The following is a 26,225-nucleotide window of genomic DNA, read 5'->3' as shown; positions in this document are numbered from 1 at the left end:
GTTACAACCATCGCCTTTGCCTGAGATTCAATTCTTTCTACGAGAAAACATACTGTAAACTCTTGTGGTCAGTAAATATATCAATGTGTACCCCATTCAAATAGTGCTGCCAGATCTTAAGTACCAAAACTACAGCCTCTAAGTCATATTCATGAGTAGGGTAGTTCCACTTATGCACCTTAAACTGCCTAGATGGATAAGCCACTACCTTATTATGCTATATAAGAACACACCCAAGTCCTACTCAAGATGTATCACAGTATACAACAAAACCTTCTGTACCCTCTGAAAGAGTCAGAACATGAGCAGTAGTCAACTTGTCTTTCAACTTCTAAAAAATATTCTCACAAGAGTCGGACTATAAAAACTTTACCTTTTTCTGAGTCAACTTGGTAAGGGGTGCAGCTATAGAAGAAAAACTCTCGATGAATCTTCTGTAATAACCCGCCAAACCTAAGAAGCTCCGAATGATAGTTGGAGTCGTGGGTCTGGGCCATTTTTTCACTGCCTCAATATTTTGGGGATCAACCTTAATCCCCTTACTAGACACAATATGCCCTAAGAATGCAATAGCATTCAACCAGAATTCACACTCAAAAAATTTTGCATACAACTTATGATCTTTAAGGGCTTGAAGAATTATTTGGAGGTGACTGGTATGGTCCTCCTTCCTCTTAGAATATACCAAAATGTCATCAATGAATATAATGACAAATAGATCCAGAAACAGATGGAAAACCCTATTCATTAGATACATGAAAGCTATAGGGCGTTAGTCAACCCGAAGGAGATGACTAAGAATTCATAATGGTCGTATCTGGTTCGGAAATCTATTTTAGGAATATCTGAGTGTCTAACTTTCAACTGGTGATAGCCTGAATGAAGGTCTATCTTTGAAAAACATTTAGCACCCTGAAGTTGATAAAAAAGATCATTAATCCTAGAAAGGGGATATTTATTTTTAATTATGACCTTATTCAACTGGCGGTAATCTATGCTCATATGAAGGGAACCTTCTTTCTTTCCCACAAAAAGTACAGGTTCACCCCAGGGAGACACACTGGGGAGGATAAAACCTTTATCTAAAAGATCTGCTAGTTGTACTTTCAACTCTTTTAGCTCTACAGGAGCCATCCTATATGGTGAAATAGAAATAGGATGAGTATCTAGCAATAAATCAATACCAAAATCTATCTCCCTATCAGGTGGTATTCTTAGGAGATCATCTAGAAAGACTTTTGAGAATTTATTCACTACAGGGATAGACTAAAGAGAGAGACTTTCAGCACTAGAATCTTTAACCCGAATAAGATAATAGAATCAACCTTTGGAAATAAGTTTGTGGGCCCTGAGATAAGATATGAAGTGCCCTCTAGGTGCTAGAGAGTGTCCTTCCCATTCTATTATAGACTTAGTTGGAAAAGAAAAGATGACTCTTTGGGTCCTACAATTCAAGGTGGCATAGCATGAATGGAGCCAGTTCATCCCTAAGATGGCATCAAAATCAACCATATCAAGTTCTATGAGATCTAACTCAACATCCCAGCTGAAAATAGACACAACATAATTTCTATACACACTCTTAGCCATAACAGAATCTCCCACTGGGGTGGAAACCAAAAAATATTCAGCAATCATATCAGGCTCAAACCTAAAACCAACAGCCACGTATGGGGTCACATAAGACAAGGTAGACACGGGATCAAGTAATACATACACATCATGAGAAAATATTTGCAACATACCAATGACCATATTTGGTGAGGCCTCTACTTCCTGGTGGTTGGTCAAAGAATACAATCAGTTCTGACCATTTTCGACGGCTGAAGTGGCACCCATCTAAGGTGGTGGTACAGATAAATTTGCCTACAACTTGGCTCCTCCAACTTTACTCCTTGCTGCTGGGCAGTCTCTCTGGATATGGCCTGGCTGGCCGTATGAATAACACACCAAAGCACCAAACTAATATCTCCCTGGATGATTCCTCCTGTATCTCCCACAGCACGGATAGGACCAAGAGTCTAGGCTACACTTTCCTACGACTGCATACCCTACATCTTCGGCCCCTAACTAGACTAAAAATTCTAGGTTCGCTGCTCAGCTGTGGGTCTAGAAATTAGAGCACTAGCTGATGACTGTGAATTACCCTAATTCTTTTTCTTTTTCCATTTGCCACCCCAATTACCGCTCTGCTGCTGACTATGACTCTGGTATATCGCTCTGGCTCTCTTTGCCTGCTTGTCCTTTTCCTAAGATTCGACTATCTTCTTCTTCTTCTTCTCCTCAACTTACTGCATGTGGACTGACAATCTAGCAAAGTCCATATCCCTATTTAGCATAGCTCCCTGACATTTAAGCACCAGATCATCTGAAAGGCCAGAAGCAAACTTCCTTATTTGGGCCCTTATACTACTCATCATCTCAGGAGCATAACGGGCTAATTGGTTAAACTTTAAATTCTACTCCTAAACACTCATCTTAACCTACTTAAGGTTCATGAACTCCTCTTCTTTATCTTTCCTTAGCTTCAGAGAAAAGAATCGGTCAGGAAAATCTTTCACAAGCTCGTCCCAAACTGTGGGCTCAGCACTGTCACCCTTTATATCTTTCCAATCGTTGTACCTTTGGTTCGCTACATCCTTTAGCTGGTATACCGCTTATCAACACCCTCTACCTGATTAATATGTATACTTTTAAAATCTTCTCTATTTTATCTATGAACTCTTGCGGGTCCTTTTCTACCTTAGCGCCAGAGAACTTAGGCGGGTTCATTCTCATGAACTGGTCCACTTTTGTAACTTTAGAAGTAACATACATAGACCCAGTATCCTCATATCTCCGAGTCTGTGCGGCTACCAGCTATGCCAGTATGTGAATATACTGTTTGAATTCAGCATTAAAAACCTCTCCTTTATGAGGCTGAGTGCGATTGGCCCCCGTCTGGGGAGCTCTGGAAGGACTGGTCCATACAGGAGGTACTCTTGGAGTAGGAATAGGTTCTGGGGTATGAGCTCATTACAGGTCCGCATCCCATGGGTGGGATGGACTTCATCATCCTGAGCATTAACGTTGGTGCGATGGAGAGGCATAACTGGTTTTCTAAAAAGCAAGAGATCATTGATTAGGGGATAGATTAGACTCTGAAGCACGAACTAAATTACAAAAAAGAGAAATATTCTTAAATGCCTAGTAGCCTCCTGCTTATAAGTGTGGTGCACTACATACCCATAAATACGACTCTACCCGATGCAATTTTGCAGATACCCTGGGACCATGAACCATGCTTTGATACTAAGTTTGTCACGACACAAACGAGGGCCTGGCAGTAATGGACATCCTGAACCATGAAGGCCCGAATAGCCTTCTCTATCTAGTAATTATGCACAACATTCATATAATAAAAGAAGATGCGGAAACATAATCTGCTATGAAAACATGGTCAATTTTGAATTCAACATAAGTATGGAAACTGTAAATCAACTACATCTAAATAACATCTGACTCAGTCTGCAAAATTTCTGCTACATAAAATTTTAACAGCTATTTGAAACTGGGACAAGGCCCCCAGTAGACCAAAACTAAAATAAGTGGCATAATCTAAAAAGACAGGACTTCTAGAATAGAGAAGGTTCACAACTGCATAATCTAATCAGCTGTCTAAATTATCTACTGCTTATTTGGACCCCTAGACAGAGTCTCAGTACCTAAGAGGTAGGGATAGGGGGGTCAATACATATATACTAGTATGCTGATCATATCCAAAATAATCATTTATTATTCAACATATATGAGAGAAATTTAAAATAATTCATAAGTATATCATAAGTAAGAATTCACATGGGCATTTTAAAGACTCTGTAAAAATCATCTCAACTCTGAGAAATCTGTGTTACTTTTATGCTAGGTGGTATACCCTACAACTCTGAAAAATTCCATGGGCTATATGAAAACTGCCATTAACTCGGCAGCAAATCCCCCAATCTAAGTGTGCCACAAGGGTCAGATTCTCTGAATCTACTACGTCACACGGCCGTTGCTAGCGTATAATAATAATCTACCCATATCAGCAAATACAGTTTCAGGCTAAGAGTTGCTTGAACTCACGCCTTCTTTGGGTAACCACCTAACCCTCTTTAAGTCCCATTTTAAAAATCTATCAAAACAAAAAGTCTCTGAAAACATACTATGAAAACATGCTCTGAAAACTTAATCTGTTATGGCATAAATACATATGGTATCGTCGTACCATTGACTTGCAAGTCACATCTCTGAGCCATTATTAGTCTATCATAAATCTCATTTTTTAAAACACAAGTTTTGGGACCACCATTTCAATAATTCAATTCAAAGAAACTCTTTCTCAAACCTCATGTAAACACATGCAAGGAACTCATATTTGTCAAGCATTTCAGTAGTACAGTACAAGGTGGTCATGTCAAAGTTCTCAATTTATATGCAATTCTTTTTCTTAAACACAAGAACACATTTATATTAGGAAACACCCTCTCACCAATTTCAAATCATGCTCAAATGCTATAATATTGCGAAAACAACTTTCAAATCACACAACTATAATCTTTAATTCAATGCACGAGAGGGAGTTCATAATTTATGCTCTCAACAATCTTAAATCTCAAATTCCATACATATACGTATACATGTAAATCATTTTAGGGGATAAGACCACAAGATCAAAAAAATAGTAACATTAAAACATTTAGAGTACGTAATTTAGAACATAGATTCCAAAACCCCTTTAAAATTATGCATAAAAATCTAAAAATCTTGATCTAATGATTTTAAGCCTATGAAGTTTTTTTTAAGATAAACCCCACATACATCTATATAGAAATTTAAAGGACGCTTCTTGATGCCCACAGCTTGGGGATTCCAAATCTTCAATTTGATTTGAAAACCCATGGTTGAATCTTGATTTATTTGGATTATCAATATGCAACTCTAGAGAGTGTTCTTGAATATTTTTGGTGAATGTATGAGTAATATACTCAATTGGGAAAATACCCAATATATTCTTAATGAGACCGGTATTAAAATATAATTGGGAGCCCAATTTCATAGGCCACTGCGACATGCCACTATCGCGGTGGCTCACTGGAAATTGACGAATGGGAATTTGTCCCACTCCGTGATGTACCACCATTAAGGAGTCCCACTGGAAATCGACGATCATCATTTACACCCTCTCCGCGACGTGCCAAGGACAGGAATGATGGTGTTTTACGACTAGGACTTAAATTAACCATAACTCCTTCATCGAGTGTTCATTTTAGATGCATCTTATGTCGACGGAAAACTTATTCAATCATCTACAAAATGAAAAGTTGAAATCTAAGGGATTCCACTATCACTCTAAAAGCCAATGCTTGATATTTTAAGGACAAAATCTAGCTAGTAAAAACTTTAGGGCATTACACATATTTTGAGGCTTGCTGTCCAGATTTACCTGGAAGTGCTTGGATGGGACCTTCATAATATGATGTGGATACTGTCCTACTTACTGTAACTTGGTGGTTGGCTTGTGGTCAAAGTGAACATACTAAAGATATGTGTGCTGTCACAATTCAAGTGAACAGATTGATAAAATAAATCTTAGAGAATTAAGAACAGCTGTGGGCAAAGCTAAAAGAGTTACCAGTCCCACCATGTTTATATTGGCTAAACAAAGAAGAATATGAGTGGGACATTAGCCAATTTAAGGATAAAACTCAAGAATCACAACCACTCGATTGTCATCTTGATCTTGAGACTGACATTGAAAAGGTGAAAAGAAGTGACGTGTAGTAGATAGTGTAAATTTTGAAGTAGAATTAGTTGGGCCTCACTCGAAGAATTTTTCTACATTATGTTTAGATGATATCTTGTCTATGGAATCATTTAAAATAGTAGAAGAGTGTGAAGGTGAGGAACAAGAATTCTATATTCTTGATTTTACATTAGACAAAAAACATAAAACACACCTCACTTTAAGGTCGAGTGGTTTACCATGCTCAATCGATTACTCGACTTCTTAATTTTAGTACCACCCCCTATGATTAAGGCAAGAAGATGGACTCTAAGTTGGGGGTGAAATTCAAATCGTCTAAGTGGAGGGATAAAGTATGAAGCACTTTTAAGGTATCTTGATGAATTCTGAGTAGTCAAGATAACCTAGTCATGCCGCGACACTAAATTAGGTGCTTCTTGGGAGGAAACCCAAGGTAATTTGTTGTTTGTATTCATATTATATGATTGACATCAGATCTTCGCACTCGTGATGCCACATGTATTTTTCTAACTTTCTTGTTTTGGTTTAATGCATTGGGGACATTGTATGATTTTATATTGAGGGTGGAGCTACTTGTGGGTGTTGATGTCCTCCGTGGGTTTTTATTGCCGTGCCTCTTTTTCCCAAAGTCTTGTTTGTAGTAGAGCCAGTATATTTAGGCGTATTGTGTTTTGTTTTATGATGTGTTGTAGTTAACTAGGAGAAATACAAGTAATAAGAAAGTTAATATGTTTTGTGATTTTTGAGCACCTCTCTAAGTGTCTATTTGTAATACTGTATGAACTGCATATAATTATGACTACAGTGCATCTTTTGGTGGTATTAGTTCTGGCAACTTAATAATCAGTGCTAAACAATTGCACGAACTGGATAAGTAGTGATGTACGATATATTTGTGTGCCATGTATGTTTGAGGTCTTACTGAGTTCCCTTTGTGTGTGAATCCAGAACTTGCCCAGTTAGTCTTGCCTTGGTTGTAGGATAGGTGTTAGGAGAGGTTTATAGGTTGTTTTGATATTAGCCCACTTATAGCCTAAATGACCTTCCCTGTATACATAATATCCTTTGATCCCTATTTTGAGCCTGAATAGCCTATTTCTTTCATGACATCTGTCACTTTCCCATTTGTTTTATAATGAACCTGTTTTGGCCCTGGTCCTCCTTGAACACTGTGCACCTTGACTTAGGCAAATAGCCTAAGTTGAGGGTAGCTATCATAGGGGTGCATGATACAAAATGAGTATGAAGAGAGGTAGAATAAGAGAGAATAATAAAAAAGCGGGTGTGGTGCAAAAAGAATAAGAAAAGAAAATGCCGTATAAAAGATGAGAAAAAGATAATTTGGTTTATGAAAAGATTACACCCACCTTAAGCATGTGTGATCAATAAAAGAGAGGAAGAGAAAAAGGTTAAGAAGTGAAACCCCAAGAGGTTAGCATAGTGTCAAGGAGGTGTAGTCACTTTAAATAATCTTGAATATCATACCAGCCCCTAGCCTACTTTACAAACCAAGAAAAAGACCTATAGTGATCTTAGATGACCTGTCTGAAAACCTTGGTACTGACTATAAGCGCAAGCCTATGGCTTTTGACGTACATTGAGTGGAACTTCATTCTGAGAGTGAGTCTCATGATTATCCATATGTGTATATATGTGATTTTTGATATGAGTGAAAAAGGGATTTATTTGCTGTGATGGCACATAAGTTATGTTGCTAGTTGCTAACTTGTTTGGATAGTGTGATCTTGGTACATGCATGGTTTTTATAACTGAATTAATGCCGTATCTTGATTTTTATGTGTTGCATTAGTGTTCTTCATTGTTCTTGAATTGAGTGACCTTGGAGATGGTAAAAGTGTTTTGAGATGATATGGATGATAGACTGCCAAATTTACTTTGTAATCTCTTAGTTGTGTTGAGTTGCTTGAGGACAAGAAATTTTTGTAAGGTAAGTGTGTTGATGTGTAAGCTAATGCTAACATATTTGAGGATTTTAACTAAGAATAATTGCAAAGTCTTAAGCAACTTTTGTCATTTTTGATTGGTTTATGTTTGATTTTGTAGTTTAAGCTGATATGATAGAGAACCAACAAGAATAGAAGTAAAAAAGTTGAAAATTAAATAAATTTTAAGAAAGTGTGGCTAACGACATTTGTGATAAGTCATCAGTCCTAGGATAAGTTATCAAGTTCGTCGTTAGTAGTAAACAGAGAATTAGCCTAAGTTGAAAGATCTGATGACATTTTGTGATAAGTTGTCAAGGGTCTGATAAGCTGTCAAAAATGTCATCAGCTTGAGGTAGCACAGGAGAACTAAAGTAGAGATTTGATGAAATTTTGTGATAGGCCATCATAAAGCTGATAAGTTGTCAAGTTTGTCGTCAGCCTTAAACAGGAAGAGCCAAAACTGAAGAAGGAGCTGACGACATTTGTGATAAGTCATCAGCCTCCTGATAGGCTATCACAAATGTCATCATCTAATCCGAGGGATTTCTGAATTCTATTATTTTGTTTCCATAATTAGGGTAAACTATTTAAATCTTTGTTTTAGGGTTTTTTGGATAGTTTCGCACATTAAGTTTTGAGAATACTTTTGATATTCTTCTCTGTCTAATTTCCTTGGCTTGAAAAAGAAAATACTTTAAAGAGATTACTATCATTATTTTGGGATTTCCTTTGTGATCTAATTTGAGAATCTCTAGTTTATATTCATCTTGTGGTAAGTTTATCTTTCAAAGCATGGATTTATCTAGGTGTTTCTATTATTACGTCATGAGTGGCTACATTCCTTTAACCTGAATTATGGGATCTAGGTTTAGGTCTTAATAAGGTGTTAAGTGTTCAATATTCAAAGGTGGCAGGACTCCTTAATGATTCTGATGTTTTAATTATTGTCTGTTGGTTGCAAATGATATATACCACCTGCTTTGATTTTCTTGAGAAAGAAATCAAATATAGTAGGAAGTGAATTATCAATAGGGACTTGGAAATACTCCGTTTAATAATCAACACTATAATAAGGTTGGTTAACCTGATGTAAAATCTGAATAGTGAATATCAATTTCCTAAGTTTGAGAGGATTAGGTAATTAAATGCTTAGGTAGGTCGAGAGAAATTTAAGCATAACTTCGATAAAGTTAACTTGTTGTCCTACCTACCCTGAGAATCTTGAGCCACTAGTAGCATCTATCAAGTACCAAAAGCCGTGGAGAACATAATTCTGGTTTCTCATAATCTCTTGATTTTGAACACTGAATCTAAAGTAACCAACAATTATTTATTAATCTCCAAAACCCCTATTTTATCTTTTCGTGCCTGTTGTTTAAATTCAACTTGTAGCTATGGTTTTAAATTACTTTAATCGCCACTCACATTGTTCCCTGTGGATTTGACCCCAACTCTAAAAGTTGGGTAAATATATTGATGACAACTGCCTTTCACTAAATTGATGTGTAAGTTGAGCATTATCTGAGTGTTATTGCTCCCACATCCTGCAATTTCACCTTTTTGGCCACCACATCCCTTAAGTACTTTTCATATTTGGGCATACTCTGAATAATATCTAAAAGAGGTAAATTAATATGAAGCTCTCTAAATTTATCAAAGAAAATTTTAAATATTGCATCCTACTTCGCTTTTATTTGCCTCTGAGAGAAGGGTAGTGATAGCCTTTTCTTCAATTCTTCTACAACCCCTTTTCTCCTTTAAGTACTTAGACTTCTTTGAATTTTTAGCAACTCTGTCATTTACCTATTGGGTTACCACATCAGCAGCTACCTCCATTGTTTCCTTGGAAGGTTCTCTTTCAAGCTCCTTACCACTTCTCAAGGTGATTGCCATAACTTATTTTGGATTTTTTATATCTTCTGGCAACCCACCTTGTGGTCTGGCATTTAGTCCTTGTTATAATTGGCCAAATTTTAACGCTAAAATTCTTGTGGATTCTTGTTGATTCTTTATGTCTGTAGCAAACTATGTCTTATTAGCTAGGATCTGCTTCAACATCTCCTCTGTATTGCTAGTTGACTGACTGGGTTAGGCCTGTGGCGGTGGGGAATTCCATGAATGATTTGTTGGCTGAGTCTGCCACTTTATGTTGTAGGCATTACCATAATTTTGCCTTTGAGCATTGCCTACATACATTATAGATTCTAGCTTTGAAGCACACATGGCCACTGAATGGCCATTACTTTTGCATACCTTACACCAACCTGCGGCTTATTGGATGGCATTGACTGTGGCTACAGGTTGTGTTGTTCCCAACTTTATGCTACTGAATGAAGTGTTGATCAAGTTTTGTAGTGGAAAAATCTATACTGATAAGGTTGTGAATTGGTCCACCTCCAATACACCCATAATTATTTTTATGGCACTTTTAGAATTTGAATGTAAATCTAGATTTCCTTATGATAGGTAGTTTAGCAATGTGTACAACTCATCATAAGTCAATTTCAGTGCTTGACCACCTGCGGCTGAATCTAGAAAAATCTGTGTATTATGATCAAGAACTTCAACAAAAGTATGAGCAAGTACCTCATTAGACTATTGGTGGTGTGGGCACTCTTGAAGAAGAGCCTTGAAGCATTCCCAAGCCTGATAGAGGTTTTCATTAGGCTTTTGTTTGAAGCTCACTATGTTACTGTAAAGTCTCATAGTCTTGCTTGATGGAAAAAATCTGATGATGAAATTTATGGCTAAGTCATCCCATGATGTGATTGAATTGGCTAGCTCTACATTCATCCACCTTTGCTTCCCCAAAAGTGAATGGGGAAATAGTGTCAGCCTCATATAATATAGAGTCACCCCTGTCGGAGTGAATGTATCTGTAAGCTTAATTAAGGTCTGTAAATAGACTTGTGGATCCTCATATAAAAGCCCTGCAAACTGTCCACTGCTTATAAGAAGTAGCACCATATTATGTTTCAACTTGAAATTCCCCCCAGCTGCTGGTCTTTGAATTAGGGAAGTCAAGTTCATTGGAAGTGGGACTGCCACTTCCCTAACATTCCTACCAACTGCTTGTTTAGCTATAGGAACAGTATTCTCTTGGTTTTCTTAGATTTGCAGAATTCTAGGGAGAAGGATTGCTTCCCTCCTATGTTGATGGTAAAGTTGCTCGGATTCCGAGTTTGGTTCTACTAACACCCGATCCCTTACAAACTTAGAAACTTAAGAACCTATTTCCTGTAAAAACAAAAAAAAGACCAAGCGTAAAAGCACCAAATAAATTGAAAAATAAAACTAAAACAAACAATTTCCAAATAACAAGTCCCCGACAAAGGTGCCAAAAACATGACAGCGCCCAAGCAAACACTCAAGTGTACGTGGTCTTATCAAGTAGTAAAGTGGCCTAATTAGAGCCAAGTATCGATTCCCATAGAGACTTGTTTAACAATGATTTAATTGTAGTTTAACTTTTAAGATTAATTTGATGCAAAGGTAACCAAAAAGAAAGTTGGTAATTTTATAAATTAAAATTAAAGTAAATAACGTGTAAATTAAAATACTTGAGACAATCATCAGAGAAAATCTCAGGGTTAAAGCACTTCGAACAATCATACTATGTTATTGAATTTTATTTGTTAACTTGATCACCTTGGTTGTTGATTCGGAGGGTTAATTGCATGATCATGGTTTCCTAAGCTATAATCTTGTACATAGTTTGGACATTACAACTTCATCGTTGAGCGGGAATGTAATACTCCAATTAAGTTAATTAAAGCTATCATCCTTTTTTGAATCAAGTAAGGTATCTAAGTCCATCCCTGTACTACGAGCTAAGTTTAATTCTTTAATTTATAAAAGAATAAAAACCCTAACTTTGTTTATTGCCAAGTTCTATCTCCCTATTCCTCTGATGAGAGCAAAAGATCAAAAATATATGTATTTTATGGGTGATCAATCCATAGAATAATTAAAACAAGAATAACAAACAACCTTTAATGATAAGCAAAATTAATTGAATTTAATCCAAAACAATAGTACTCATGTTCTGGGCTTTAACCTCGAAAAGAGGGGTTTTAGTCGATAATATTCATAATGTCAATCCAATTAATTGAATACATAATATGATAAATTAAAGACAATAAAAATAACAACAAAACCTAATCCGTGTAGCAGCCACATCAAATTCTACAAACTGTTCCATCTATCCCAGGTAATTGAAAAATTAAACCAAGATTCCCTCTTTTATAATGTGTCCAACTATGTTTAAATATAATATAAAAATATCATGTGGAAATAGGCAGCTGCACTAGTTTCCAGAAATTCCATGCAAGATTCCCCCTTTAAATACTTGCCCTCCTTATTTGACTTAAACTTGTACAACTCAGAGGACTTAACCTCATGAACTGGCCAACTCAAGTAACCTCAAAAGATAGAGCAATAGAACTAACTTAGTGAATCTGATAAGACTAACAAGTTACCAACTAAGTCATCAAATAAATAGATCGATGAAATTTTGTATTAGAAAATTCTAATTGGGGCGGTAACACATGGACATCATCAACCTAAGAACCTTCAGGAGGATTAGCAGAGATCAGTGTAACTACATGTGGGCAATGAGGAACAGGGATCCTAGACCCATTCTGTACTCTATAAGTAGAATAAGGACCATCCACATTATCCTCACCTGGGATAAATGGGTTTTTACAAGCATCAGATCATTTGGGAGGCATGATCTAAAATGCATATAAATGAAATTAGATGAAATTCAAGACCTGACTCTATACTCCAAAAAATATAACACAAGAAAGTAAAACATTCCTAAATACCCGTAGCCTCCCCCTTATAAGTGTGGCACTCTATACACCCATAAAAGAGACTCTACTTGACATAGATTTTTGGACACCCAATGAACATTACCGTTGAGCTTTGATACCAATCTTGTCATGACCAAAATTAGGGCCTATCCATGTCAGGTATCCTCAGTCCATCGAAGACCAGAGACCACCCCATTTTCCTAGCCAAAGAAGAACATAATACAATAAAAGTGGATGAATTCTTAATATATAAAAAGATAGGCTAAGTTTTAAACATGCTGGGATAGAGAACAAGGCTTAGTATTCAAGTAAAAAATTAGCTTGACTATGTAATAGCTAAACTATCATAAAAAGGCACCCATGGACTAGATAGGTTCAGCTCCACCTACTAAAAGGACCATTGTGCGTGTTAGCCAAACGAACCAGGTCTATCAAGGAAGACCCGTATGTGGGGATCCCACAACCCCCTTTGTTCATTAAATCAGTGGGAGGGGGGAATACCATGACCCCTTTTCTTTATTAAATTGAATTTTGTTCTTTAGCCTTTTATGGTATACAATAGTTCGAAATGTATTTTTAATGTGTATATTCTCATGTTCAAAGTAAAATTCATAAGATTGGGTTGAGGTTATCACCAATTCGATTATCAAAATCCTCAAAATTAGGGGTATCTATAACCCCCTAGTTTATTCACCATGACATTCATCCCACACATTCAAAACCATCATTAGTCTTTAAAAATTATATATAAACCATTTGACTATCCTTTAAGAAAACAATCATTCAAAACTATCAAACTATATTCCAAATCCAACAATCAAAACCACTTGAATAATAATTTAAAACACATGCTTTTTCAAAATAAGATTTTGAGAAGAATAACATACCTGAGATATTAAGAATTATGAAGAGAAATCAACACTTGGAAGCTCTAATTGCCAATCTCATAGAACCCTAGTTGTTCATGACTTAAGGAATTTGATAGAGAAAAGAGTGTGTTTTGATTTGTCAAAAGATAGAAATAACCCCATTTTATTTCTTTATAGACATGGGGTCTAAATGGGGGAAAAAGAAAAATGTCCACAGCGCCCTTGATTAAAAGCTAAAAATTTATCGCTAGTGACGACGGGTTATCCTATGACTCATGAGAACGTATTATGAATTATCACCACGAGTCATAGTCTGGACAGTAGCATAAGGCTCCTGCACTAGTCTGACTATAAGTCATACACTATGATTCGTTCTTAGATCTTATGACTTATGAGGTTAAATCATTGATATATAAGAAACAAAGAACCATTAAACCAGTTTAGCTATGGAAAACACCCTACAACTCATAAAATGTTCATAAAAATTATTACTACCTTGTCGTACTCATATCAGAAACTTTTGGTAACACACTAGCCACTCTATGATTTGGGTTCCTACAACCCGTAATGATGCCTTACGGCTGATAAGGTGAGCCATACGTTAGGCAGTAAGCTCAAAACCAAGAAATTTTGCTAGCCTAAAAATTTGGGAGTTACATGTAGATTGTTGGATTTTTGGGTGTAGTTTACTTTTTTATTCATAATTTAAATATAATCACTTAAGCTTTGAATCTCAATTGGCAGCCTACAGATCATAGTATTGGTTATCTTCATTGTTGTGTCTATCTTTTGCAGAAGCTATGTTTCAGAGATATAATGTAAGATCCTGGCATTTGGTGTATTACTTTTCTCCCACTTATATTCTAGAGTATTCTCTATGTTGTATTTAGAGAAGGTTGTATTTGTATATTAAGTTAGTACCTCATTTTTTCCCTTGTTAATAGTTGAAACTCTAATTTTTATTTTACTAGGTTTTGGGTTAATCTTATGTATGTTAGTCTTTTATTTCATCTATTCTGTATTCATTCCTTCATTCTCTTGGTAATCCATTTCTAGTAGTTCTAAACTATGAGGTTGGCTTGCCTACTGGCAAGTTATTGTAGGAACTATTACGATCTGAGAAATTGGATAATGACAAATTTGTATCAAACATTGGTTCACTGATGTATTGGTACAAGAGCCAAATAACTAGTAGAGTGTGGTGAATTAGTGTAGAGACGACTATAACTTTTCTTTAGGAGGCTATAGGGCATTCGTAGGAAATTAATTTCTTGACTCCTTATCATGTATTCGTATTTCTATTAGCCACAAGTACATTATTTGGCTCTACTCTTTCCCAGATAGATGATGCAGGGTTATCGACAGATGCGAATAAGACTTCAACACATGTTTATACAGCTTCAAAACAAGGAGTTGGGGATGGATGTCGATGTTCTTCAATGTTAGCTAAAATATTTAGGTCCAACCCAAGATTTGATGGGGGTTTACAATCACTTCAACCTATTGAGAATCAACATTAGGGATCCCAAGTCTTAAGGTAGATCGCTCACTGCCATGGATAATTGTGGTTCTTAGTTACGTAAAAGCTATACCTCTACTCTGAAGATGATACAATTGCTACCAAATATAGTAACCCAATAAAGGTTTCTGTTGAATCCTGAGGGAGTAGGTGGAATCTTGGCTCTCAGATATTGTAATCAATAGGCAGGACTAGAAAAGTAAATAAGGGGTTTTGATTATCAATAGAAAACTAGTATAAAGAGTGAACACTAGGATTGTGTCCCCCCGACTTCTCAACTTGGTAGGATTTCGTGCTTTGTTGAACCAACCTGATACCTTGCATGAAGAATTGATAAGTTATGTACCTTCTACAGTCTTTAGGATGAGCAGAAGGATTTCACCCTTTATATTTTGAGTCTCAAGATGTCGCTTTATTAACCCTTATTTTGATCCCAATTAACTATTACCTTTTGAGTCTCTAGTTATTAGATAAAATCTAACCATCTTACTCAGATAATACCTAGTAGCATTGATAGACAGTCAAACTCCAAATTACTATTGTCATTATCTTTTCCTAGTCCCTACTCCTCTTTTAGAGTATGTAGCAATAATCTAGGTGGGATCCTAACTTTAGAAAATGCTAATATAACTATTAAACTGAAGATAATACAATTCATGCATAGGTATCAATTTAGAACAACAATAGCACTTCCAATACTTCATCAATTTGCTATGGTTTTCACAACCCAGGCTAAGGGTTTTTAGATGCTCATACTTGTGAAGTAATCAACAGTATTCATGATTGAAAGAATAAAATGAAATCACAATAATCATAAATAAAATGCAAAAATCATAAATAAATTAATCAACAAAAATCAATTCAAGAGAATTCTTACACCCAAATCGAATATCGGAATCAAAATATGTTTGTGAGTATCTACAATGCGTAAATTATACTAAAACATACATTAGGGTAATTTATAGTACATGAGGAAACCCTAAAAAGAAAGCCCGAATAATATTAGAGAAAAAAAGGTCTATGGCTACTTATGGTACCTACATATGCCCTGGCCTTGGGTGCATGTAGAACATGTGGACTGTAGGGTGGGCACATGTACTAACCGCATATTCTTAGATCAAAAATTCCTATAGGTTATCGTTTAGGATTTTGGACTTTTTATAAGTGCTTTTCCCGCATGCGATCCACATGTGCTACATGTAGTTGCATGTTGACTTAGCATGTGCTAAAAGTTATTATTCAACTCTTCTTCAATTCCCGAACCTATTTTTGTCATGAATAATCTAGAAAGTATCTTGAGCATCCATAATTACTCCCATAAGTATCCAAAATCACCTCTTTTCATCTTTTTATGAACTTAGCATCTAAAACATGATTTCCTGCTAAACATACCCAAAATGTATCATATCTAAAAAAATCATTAGACACCTATATATTTTTATATTTTTAAGAATTGAAAGTGCTAGATTTCTATAGAACATCAGTTCATCAAGCATATCTCAAGCTAAAGTTGAATTGGTTAGTGTTCAGCCAGGTTCCTTGTTAGTTTTAGAATATGATATTTTGTTTCTTGCATTGTCCAGACATATTTCTATTCTATATCCTTTAGAGCAGGACAGGGTGTGTGGATTGATTAGAGTATTTTCTTCCTCAGCAAGGTATTTTATCGGTTAAGTTAGTTATTGTTGTCCTACTTAGGTGGATTTAGGAAACCCTCAAATCCAAATCTGTTCGTCCAAATAAGACTTGGTAAAGTGCTTTTCTTTTGTGATATAATCTTATGAGTGTTCCTTTCATGGTGTAATGACCCTTAAGGTCATTGTCCATATTCTTGCTTATTTTCACCAATAGAGCTTCTCCATAGCTACCCCAAGTTATTAGTGACTTTCTAGAAATGATAGTTCGGTTACTTGGTGGTTCATTTAGTTTTTAGAATCACTTTCATAATTTAAAGTCTTCATTAGTTCTAATTGACCACCAAGCAATAACTTCAGTAAAACTACCTTAAATGTGAAATCTGACTTCACCAACACATCTGAAGCATCAAAATCTATATAGTTACATATCTCATTTTCTCAAACCACACTCCAGATACATCTCAAGGCATTGGCCGAAGCCCAGAACCACGTTCCATGATTCAGTCATAGCCTGGCATAGAGGGAGATACTGTTACCGTAGTAAGAGTGGTGTGAGTATGGTACCGCAATAATAGCCAAGTAGGATCTACGACTACACTACCTGAGGCTTGGGATAAGCTTATTTAAAGGTTGTTTTGCCTAAAGTTTTAGCCACTTTTTGCCTCCCTCTTGAGATCTAAACCCTAATTGAGTGTAACATCATTATGTGAGTTTTGTGGGTTGATTAAGATCTTGAATAACTTCTATAATTCATTTTTGCTACCAATCTAAGGTAAGATTCCTTCAATTTTGGTGTTAATTTCTTGATTTCTAGACCCCAAACCCCTAATGGTTAGAGGATTAAGTGTAGCCACAAATATGAATAATTTAATCAAATTTCTTGAGGGTTATAGCTCCCTAATAATATTTGGACAATTGGTTGGTCTCGAAATTCATTTTCTAAAGGTGGAACCCACTAGGGGGTTTGTTGTTATTTTGGACCAATGGTATAATGGTACTATAATTGGTGTTATTATCTTGTAATGATGCTTAGATTATGTTGTTGATAACTTGGTTTATGGAAAAAGCTTCATGAAAAGGAAAGGCAAAGCTCGTTGGTTCACGAGCAATTTGGACTCAAGGTAGGTTAGGGTTACTGGTAATTAGATTGAAATAAATTCTAGTATATTTTTTCATATCATGTGAGATTGGGCGGGGTCTTAGATAATAAATGGTTAAATGGTGATGCTTGGGATTAGTGGATTCTAATAGGTTATTAAACTTGTAAGGTGTGATGCTTGACCTATAACTTGTAACCTTTGATAGTTCTACTTGTAGTCTCATGAATAGGATAAGAATAATTTAGTTGCTCTAGTAGAGGAGAATGATGTTGTTGACTAACCTTAAAAGTATGTTGACCTAGATATAATTAGTTATGAATTGGCCTTAGTGTTTGGAGTGACATAGAAAGGATACTTTAAGAAAATTTTCCCTTATAGGACATGAAAGGATTGATAACCCCTTTTGGTTTGATTTTGATAACTTAGCCTAATTCCTGCTAAAAGTTAGTCTTGTAGAAGTGAACTTTGGCCTTATTGGGCTTTAGGAGTGGGATTTGACCCACTTTAAACATGAACTACGTAATTCCTTAGTGACCTAGATCTTTATGAATATCTAAGTAATGTTATTGAGGTTATAATGGTTAAACCCGATTGTCGGCTATTCATGTGGTCGATAGTTGGATAATGCGTATACTTCATTAATTATCTTGTTTTCGTGATTTGGATAACCTTCAAAAATCTTATAAATTGAACCTATGGTTATGTTATTAATTAACTTATCGATGAGTTTACCAAGTGAACCTCTAATTATGTTAACACACTTTCTATAACCCTAGCCTAATGATTAAGTTAATGTTTATGTGAAGAATTTTCCTTTGGGGTTAGTATTGTGAAAATTTTGAGTTAAATAGGCATCTAGAGAGCATGCAATTGACTTATAACTGTCTTGCTAATAAATATGTTAACTTGAAAAAGTGGCGATTGCGTATATCATTTAGATACTCATGCTCATGCATCTACTTATATTATGTAGTTATGATTAATATTAAAGTATGATGTTATCTGTTACCTTACATCACTTATACTCTATTATTATTGGTCTTATAAGCTTATTGATTTGACTATATATGCATGTGTATATCATTATTTTGGAGAATGTGTTGATGTTGTGATGATGCCCAGTAAATCCAAAGGATATAAAGATGTTATGATGATGCCACGTGAATCTATATAATATAATGATATTATGATAAGGCTGCGTGAATCCAGAGATTATAATAATGTTATGATGATGCCCAGTGAATTCGGAGGATATAATTATATTATGATGATGGCCGGTGAATTCAGAGTATATAATGATGTTATGATGATGCCTGGATAATTCAGAGGATATAAAGATATTATGATGATTCCCAGTGAATCCAGAGGATATAATGATGTTATGATGATGCCTGGTTAATCTAGAAGAGGTAATGATAATATGATGATGCCGGTGAATCTGGAAGAGGTGAAAATATTATGATGATGTTATGTGTGGTGAGTATATATGAATACTTGGATGTATGTGAGGTTATGCCATGTTTGGATGAACCTATTTGAGTACTTGGGAGATGATTTCTTCCTTGGTACATTGATATCCATTCTTTTTCATTAATCACTAGATAAAATGTGTGATCCTTGTTAACTCTAATTAGTAAATAGAAGTAGATTATATCGAGTAATGGTTTAAGGCTAATTGACTTGTGTAATCTTGTGTAGAATGAAGGTCTTATCTAGTAAATCTACTTGACTTCAATAAATGGTTATGTTATGGAATTTTTCCTTGTAAAGTGGCTTATGTGATAACTAGTTGCCTCTAATAAATGACTATGACTTGTAGTCTAGAAGCCTAGAGAACTTGTTGGTGGACCTTACTTAGCTAGAATATGGAAACTAGTCCTTAAGGTTATGACATGCTTAATGATAATATACCTAGTATTGTATGATGAGTGGTTAAGTTGTCATCTAGTACATGATGCCGTGGTGGATTAATTGATGGCTTATATAATTAGTAGGCTAACTAGAAGATGTCTTAGTGATGGGTGAATAAATAATAGTGTTGGTAACTTATAGCTTTTTATTATTTAATGAGTAGTAAACTATAAGACTTGCAAACTAGTGGTTTGTGGAAATGAAGGATAGCTTATATAGACTAGGTATGGAGTTAATATTGAGTTATAGATTAAATAGCTATATAACTATGTTATGGTGATATCATCTTTATTGTGTCAAATTATGGTATTGATGATTATTGTAGACCTTGGTAAGAGGCCATGGCGGCAATGTAAACTTGTGATTTTAGTGAGTTGCTTTTGTAGTTGTGCCTTGATATGTCGATTGATTGATCTTTTGGTGTACTCTCTGGTGGTATAGGATGCTGTGATGAGTTCTTTGTTTGTTTTCCTTCAGTGTACTTCCCAGCGGTATGAGACATTTTTGTAAGTTCTTTTTCTTTATACTCTAATAATGGTAGTTGTATTAATAATGGTAATTAAATGATTGTTATTGTATATATGTGGCTTTACTCTTCCAAAATTATTACCCATATTTTATGAAAGTTATGATATATGTGGACACAAAATGTCGTACTATTGTTTTAGTTGATTACTTATATAGATAGTGATAACGAAAAACATTTAGGTTTGATTCTGTACCTTGACTTTAAGTTATTATTACTCTATTACATCCGATGATGCCTACTGAGTACCCATATTTTGGTACTCATACTAACTTCTGTACCTTTTTTGTGAAGACCCGAGTTCTAGTTGCTGCCGTTGAGTCGAGATCATTTGGTGTTGATCATCAGGAGATAGGATGAGCACGTACAGTTTGAGTTTCCCTTTTTCCCTTCTATATTTATTTTGTATTTTGAATTCGAGATAAAGTTATACGAATTTTTAAGACTATTAACGTTGAGTTGTAATTTCTATTATCGTATGTAGAGATGCTCTTGTAGTAATACTATCCGGTCATAGGAGTGGTATTCAAATGTCAGTTGTTTCTTTTTGGAATGTCATTGTTATATTATATTCCTATATAGGGGCCATATTGGATATTTCTCCCAAGGTAACCCATTCTATTCGCTCCAAATTTTGGTATTAGCTTACCTATTGGAGGATTATGTTAGGTTCCATCATGACTCAGAGATTGGGTCGTGACAAATTGGTATCAAAGCGTAGGTTTTACCGATATTATTAGTAAAAGAGCAAGTGTCTAATAGAGTCCAGCAGATTAGAATGTTAATATCTATTTCCTATCTTCGGGAGGTTATAGGACATTCTTAGGAGTCCCTCACTTCTTTCACTAATATCATGCTAAGAGTATGAGTTGGTTTGTTTGATATTCTCTTGACTTTACTCATTTGTGGATGCCTATGAATCATGCTACTATTATACATAAGGAGTGTCCCAAGACCCAGACTCATGATGTATCCCTAGTTAGGGATCAGGGTGGACCTCCCCAGAATACTATTCCTGCACTTGAGCCAGAGACTCCTCTACCTCAACTAGTGGTGGGCCAAGGACTAGCCCAGGCTTCACCAGGATTCATCCCCTCTTCTTTACTTAGAGATGCTTTAGTTCAGCTATTGGGTATTATTGATGGTTCGCAGACTACTGGGACAGGAGTGCAGAAGTTCCTCTTATTTCGGCAGCTGTTCAACTGACAGTCGCTCATCCAATTGTGACCAAACTTGTTATGTTTGCTGAGGAGAAGAATACGCGGGGTAGATTCTTGGAGTTGGCTCCACCTAGGTTTTCTAGTGCTCCTGGAGAGGATGCATTTGAGTTTTTGACTGCTTGTGAGGATAGGTTTCATGGGTTATGCCTTCTTGAGACCCATGATGTGGATTATGCCATATTTTAGTTGGACTTGTCTGCTTGGTATTGGTGGAAAGGTCTTATGAGTTCTAGGCCAGTTGGATCTTCCTCTGTCTCTTAGGCTTAGTTCTCCAAGATGTTCTTGGAGAAGTATATACAATGTAGCCTTAGAAATTATTTGAGAGATCAGTTTTCTAGATTAGAGAAGGGTTCTATAACAGCCATTGAGTATGAGGCTCGTTTCCATAAGTTGTCTAGGCATGCCACTTCTTTCTTAGATATAGAGTATGAGAGAGTTTGATGCTTTGTACGAGGATTGATACTTTTATTTGGATGGCTACTCAAAGTTTTGTTGTTATAGGCAGGACTTTTGCTGAGGTTTCTTATCATGCAACATGAGGGCTGTGATAAGAGGCTTAAGTTTCAGGGAAGATTTGGTGGGAGTCGTAGTAGTTCCCGATTTAGGGGTGGTATTTCTTGTGCTGGACATTCTCCACGTCCATATTTTATGCCTCAAAGTCAGACTAGTAGACCATTTTAGGAAACTATTCAGACCACTGCCAGGGGTTAGTTCATTACTAGCGGTGACCTAGTAAAGGTGGTGATCAGTCCTTTAGAGGTTTATTTGTAGGACATATTAGGTAGGGTAGCTATGCCGGATTAACAAGAGTGGTGAGTTCTGATTCTTCTCATGATTCCTTTTTTACTTGTGGACTTCCCAATCATTTTTCTAGATAGTGCCTTTGTCGTGGGACGACGGTTGTTATAGCCCTGGGAGCTACTCCCATTAGGGCCATTGATCCTTCAGGTAGAGGTGGTTTCCGAGGACATAGGGGTGGTTACCAGGGTGCTCGATGTAGTACTCAGGCAGGCAGTATAGGAGGTTGGTCAGGTTCCATGCCAGGAGGAGGGCGTGGTCAGTTGTATGCAGTACCTTCCAGACCCAAGGTTGAGACTTCAGATACTATAGTTACAGGTGTGACTATGGTATGCTGCAAGCCGGCTCTTGCTTTATTTGATCCTGGATACACTTATTCTTATATAGCTGCTTATTATGCAACATGGTTGGACTTGACTAGTGATTTATTATATGTGCCTTTGCTCATATCTACTCCCGTAGGTGATTCTTAAGTAGAAGATCAAGTATTTAAATCATGTTTTTTTACAGTTAGTGATGTTGATACTTGTGTTGATCTTATTATTATGGATATGTTGGATTTCGTTGTGATTCTAGGCATGGAATGGTTATCCTAATATCATGCGGTCACAGATTGTTTTCCAAGACCATTACCTTATCCATGCCCGGCGTGCCCCCAGTCATGTGGCAGTGAGCGATTAGCTGCTAACCGATGTGGCTTATTTCTTATGTTTGTGCCAGACGACATATATCGAGGGTTTGCAATTCTTATCTCGCTTATGTATGTGATACCTGTGTAGAGAATCCGACACTTGACTCTATTCCAGTTGTGTGTGAGTTTCCTGATGCATTTCCTTTCGATCTTCCTAGTATTCCCCCTGATCGTGAGATTGAGTTTGTTATAACTTTAAGCCTAGCACTGATGTTTCCCAAAACTACATCTTAATTGAAAGTATAATACTTTCGATGCCAATACAATAACCCAATTAGGTTGGGGTCCATGCCACAGGGAAAACGTGAGCAATTGCTTGCCTTGAATTAATCCTCAAGTAGTGCAGGAAAGTAAATGGCAGGATTTTGTTATTAATAGAAAAGATTTAACCAATTCATGAGTGCTTTTGAGTTGTAACTAATAGGAGACAAATGCTAGGTGTGTGTTCCTCCTAGCTTCTCAACACCGTAGACTTCTCGTGATCAACCCGCTGCTTTATTTTTCTACATGTAAAGCCTATAAGATAGGTAATATTGGACACCTTTTGAGCACAAAGATAAATTTCACCCTTAGACTTGGTTATCATAGATGAGTGTTACCTTGTTATCCTTTGCTACTGCCTCAATTCACATGATCCTTGGTTATCGGATCAAGTGATAAGATGGAATGCGGGGACTATAAGGGGGAGGTGGAAATCTTAAATTACTGTCCTAATCTTCTTGGTTATTGAAAGAATGTGAATACAACCTTTTATCTCAGGATACTGCAGTTACTTGAAATAAATTATAGTGAAGAAGAATTAGGATACATGCATAAACCCTAGAGCAGATGTATGTTACACTTCCTCTACATAGCTAATCCGCCAAGGTTTTCACAACCCTAGCTAAGGATATTAGCCGCTCATGTTTGTGCAAGAAATCATGAGTATCTGTGAACAACACATAAAATCAATTGCACAAGAGTAAGACGAATAAACTCCAAAGTCTTTAATTAAATAAAACCCTCAAATCTCAAGAATAATTGTAAAAGTATGTAATTGTATCTAAAAGAATTTTAATATGCGTAACATAATAAAAGATAAACGCTACGGTATTTATAGTATCTCAAAATAACATAAAAATATTATTAAAAATTGGAAAGGTAAAGTTAAGTCGGCAGTTGGTACGACTCGGTCTTCACTTGTATCCTCAGCTTACGAGTCGTACCCTTCCTTGTCGTAACCATTCCAGTGCCTAATCTTCCCATGGCTTCAATTCTCTATTCATCTTACGAATTTTGCTTATGAGTCATAACTAGGAATTAGAATCGTGTCCTTGATTTGTATCCACCTGGGACTTCTGTCTTTTCCGGTCATAAACACTGGTTGGTATATGACATAACTATATGAGTAGTACTTAGACTTATAATGCTTATCCTTCTTATACTTCAATTCATGGATAATGGCTTGGATTTTGTTATGCTCACAGCTTCAGCATACAATTCGTATCCTGCCTTACAACAGGGATACTTGAGTCGTAGCTTCTTTATACTTGGTTTCTTGATTTGTCTTTTGGTTTTGTTCCTTGTACGATTCAACATGTGAGTCATATCAAATGGTTACGACCTAAGAGAAGACCCATATACTAATCAGAGTTGGTCTTTTTTTAGGTTTTTTCTCTTTTTTCATTTCAGACCAAAGTGAATTATTTCTAACTAAACAACCTCAATTCAGGCTTAAATTCATGATTTTAAGCATCAAAGTGTGGTGTTTCCACACCTCATCAGGCACTCGACCTATTTCTATATCACCTTACTGTATGGCTCCTGTTGAGCTTAAGGAAAGAAACTTGTAATACCCCGTACTTCTACCTAGCTCGAAATCATCCCAAGAATGTTAGAAACTTACTTTGATATATGAATCTATTATTGTACAAGTTTTTCACTTTTTATCATGCGGAAAATTGAAATAGCTTTCCAACGATACCAATTTCGTCCAAATCCGGTATCGGAGTAAAAAGTTATGGACATTTTACTCAGAGCTGTCAGAATCGCCCAGGTGCATCCAGGTTGACTGACCATCGATCAAACTACGGATCGTCAGCTAGACCGTCGCAGCCAAGGCAGTGAGTCAACCTTCTGGATAAGAAGCGACGGAGAGGTTGATGGACCGTAGAACTTGCGATGGACCATCGCCCAAGCCGTCTCTATAAGTTAGTGAGTCTTTTTTTAGTCCACATATGACAGTTAAAATGATGGACCATCGAGCAAGTGACGGACCATTGGACGAGCCATCGTAGGTCCCATTTAGTGAATTTTAAGTCATTTTTAAAGGTTGTTTGGGTTTTTTTCCAACCTATTTAACCCCTAATTATATCAGACCAAGGGGCATAAGTTCATTGTTCACTCACAACATCAACTTAGGGTTTTCTCTCAAAGATTATCCCCGAGAACAAGATCCAAATCCTTCTTCAAGAAACTAAGAAATTCAAGTTCTTCAAGTCCAAAAACTTCAAGAAACTCACAATTAAGGTATGTCATGTGTTGATTCATGGGTCCCTTTCACCCATGAAGCTCAACAATCTCTTTTCAAAATCCAAGATTTTTGTATTGAAGAATGTTCATGATTTAAATTGAATTGACAGTCTAGTTCATGATGTTGTAAGATTTTGATTCATGTTTTAAATTACATATTTCAATGGTTTACCCTAGTATATGAAGATTTGATTAAAATCATGATAAACCCCCTTTCAAATTACAAGTTGATTGATGTATCTATGATTATTAGATGTGTTGATGATTTCATAACCAAAGCATGCTCCCTATATGTTTGACTAAATGCCTATGTGAAAGAAAAGTGCCATACAAGTATGATAATATGAAATTCCCATTTATGTACGAGTTTATGCATGTCAAATGTTTGATGAAATGCCTTACTAAATGAATTAAGGATTGTGATGTTGGTCATGTATTCAAGAAAGTCATTCTTTTATTAGTTTCTTTCCATCGAGTCCTGGGGGTAATTGTACCCAAAAATATAGCTGTGTGTCTAGAGTTAGTGTCATGATTTCATGATATCCTCAATCAAGCCACGATCCATAGAACTCAGTCAATCATGTGACTCAGGAAAGCTCAGTAATACAGTAATCTTAGCTTTATTTTGTCAGTCCACAGAACTTAATTAATTTAGTCCAGTACAGTAATCCATGTTCAGTGTCTCTTTAGATGGCAGTAGAGTTAAGCAACGAGTGAACCTAAGGATGTGAACACATACTGTCAGATGAGGGTGTGATTCTTAGAAGTCATCCTTGTGTTCCAGAACTATGTAGCCGTCATAGTTTGAGACATCAACACTGTCAGATGAGGGTTAATGAGGTGGATTAGCACTGTTAGATGAGGGCCCCACTATTCCCTTTTGGGGATACTTCAGATA

The sequence above is a fragment of the Capsicum annuum genome, chromosome 8 (genome assembly GCF_002878395.1).
Source record: "Capsicum annuum cultivar UCD-10X-F1 chromosome 8, UCD10Xv1.1, whole genome shotgun sequence".
Taxonomy (NCBI): Eukaryota; Viridiplantae; Streptophyta; class Magnoliopsida; order Solanales; family Solanaceae; genus Capsicum; species Capsicum annuum.
The sequence above is the reverse complement of the archived record's forward strand: the minus strand, read 5'-3'. Positions refer to the sequence as shown.